The sequence below is a fragment of the Nicotiana sylvestris genome, chromosome 8 (assembly GCF_000393655.2).
Source record: "Nicotiana sylvestris chromosome 8, ASM39365v2, whole genome shotgun sequence".
Taxonomy (NCBI): Eukaryota; Viridiplantae; Streptophyta; class Magnoliopsida; order Solanales; family Solanaceae; genus Nicotiana; species Nicotiana sylvestris.
The window spans coordinates 672,800-675,337 of NC_091064.1; positions in this window are offsets into that span (position 1 = coordinate 672,800).

Here is a 2,538-nt window from a genome sequence, read left to right on the forward strand (position 1 = left end):
TTTCGTGTGCTATAGCCCACGCCTTCCGCCGTGGGCCCGGGACCCCGGACCTGGATCGCCTAAAAATTTTCCGGGACATCGAATACAGCCTAAGGAACCATAGTCACTCCTCCTCCATGACCAAATTATGTTTTTTGGCATTTTACGGCCATAAAACTGGAAATTCGCGCGAGTCCCAAATTTTTGTGTGCTATAGCCCACGCCTTCCGTCGTGGGCCCGGGACACCGGACCCGAATCGCCTAAAATTTTTCCGGGACATCGAATACGGTCTAAGGAATCATATTCACCGTCCCTCCATGATCAAATTATGTTTTTTGGCATTTTACGGCCATAAAATTGGAATTCCGCGCGAGTCCCAAATTTTCGTGTGCTATAGCCCACGCCTTCCGCCGTGGGCCCGGGACCCCGAACCCGAATCGCCTAAAAAATTTCTAGGACGTCGAATACGGCCTATAGAAATATATTAACCGCCCCTCCATGATCAAATTATGTTTTTTGGCATTTTATGGCCATAAAACTGGAAATCCGCGCGAGTCCCAAATATTCGTGTGCTATAGCCCACGCCTTCCGCCGTGGGCTCGAGACCCCGGACTCGGATCGCCTAAATATTTTCCGGGACATCGAATACGGTCTAAGGAATCATATTCACCGCCCATCCATGATCAAATTATGTTTTTTGGCATTTTACGGCCATAAAATTGGAATTCCGCGCGAGTCCCAAATTTTTGTGTGCTATAGCCCACGCCTTCCGCCGTGGGCCCGGGACCCCGGACCTGGATCGCCTAAAAATTTTCCGGGACATCGAATACAGCCTAAGGAACCATAGTCACTCCTCCTCCATGACCAAATTATGTTTTTTGGCATTTTACGGCCATAAAACTGGAAATTCGCGCGAGTCCCAAATTTTCGTGTGCTATAGCCCACGCCTTCCGCCGTGGGCACTGGACCCCGGACCCGAATCGCCTAAAAAATTTCTAGGACGTCGAATACGGCCTATAGAAATATATTAACCGCCCCGCCATGATCAAATTATGTTTTTTGGCATTTTATGGCCATAAAACTGGAAATCCGCGCGAGTCCCAAATTTTCGTGTGCTATAGCCCACGCCTTCCGCCGTGGGCTCGAGACCCCGGACTCGGATCGCCTAAAATTTTTCCGGGACATCGAATACGGTCTAAGGAAACATATTCACTGCCCCGCCATGATCAAATTATGTTTTTTGGCATTTTACGGCCATAAAATTGAAATTTCGCACGAGTCCCAAATTTTCGTGTGCTATAGCCCACGCCTTCCGCCGTGGGCCGGGGACCCCAGACCTGAATCGCCTAAAAATTTTCCAGGACGTCGAATACGGCCTATAGAAACATATTAACTGACCCTCCATGATCAAATTATGTTTTTTGGCATTTTACGGCCATAAAACTGGAAATACGCTCGAGTCCCAAATTTTCGTGTGCTATAGCCCACGCCTTCCGCCGTGGGCCCGGAATCCCGGACCCGAATCGCCTAAAATTTTTTTAGGACGTCGAATACAGCCTATAGAAATATATTAACCGCCCCTCCATGATCAAATTATGTTTTTTGGCATTTTACGGCCATAAAACTAGAATTTCGCGCGAGTCCCAACTTTTCGTGTGCTATAGCCCACGCCTTCCGCCGTGGGCCCGAGACCCCGGACCCGGATCGCCTAAAAATTTTCTAGGACATCAAATACGGCCTAAAGAACCATATTCACCGCTCCGCCATGACCAAATTATGTTTTTGGCATTTTACGGCCATAAAACTGGAAATTCGCGCGAGTCCCAAATTTTCGTGTGCTATAGCCCACGCCTTCCGCCGTGGGCCCGGGACCCCGAACCCGAATCGCCTAAAAAATTTCTAGGACGTCGAATACGGCCTATAGAAATATATTAACCGCCCCTCCATGATCAAATTATGTTTTTTGGCATTTTATGGCCATAAAACTGGAAATCCGTGCGAGTCCCAAATTTTCGTGTGCTATAGCCCACGCCTTCCGCCGTGGGCTCGAGACCCCGGACTCGGATCGCCTAAATGTTTTCTGGGACATCGAATACGGTCTAAGGAATCATATTCACCGCCCATCCATGATCAAATTATGTTTTTTGGCATTTTACGGCCATAAAATTGGAATTCCGCGCGAGTCCCAAATTTTTGTGTGCTATAGCCCACGCCTTCCGCCGTGGGCCCGGGACCCCGGACCTGGATCGCCTAAAAATTTTCCGGGACATCGAATACAGCCTAAGGAACCATAGTCACTCCTCCTCCATGACCAAATTATGTTTTTTGGCATTTTACGGCCATAAAACTGGAAATTCGCGCGAGTCCCAAATTTTTGTGTGCTATAGCCCACGCCTTCCGCCGTGGGCCGGGGACCCCAGACCCGAATCGCCTAAAATTTTTCCAGGACGTCGAATACGGCCTATAGAAACATATTAACTGACCCTCCATGATCAAATTATGTTTTTTGGCATTTTACGGCCATAAAACTGGAAATACGCTCGAGTCCCAAATTTTCG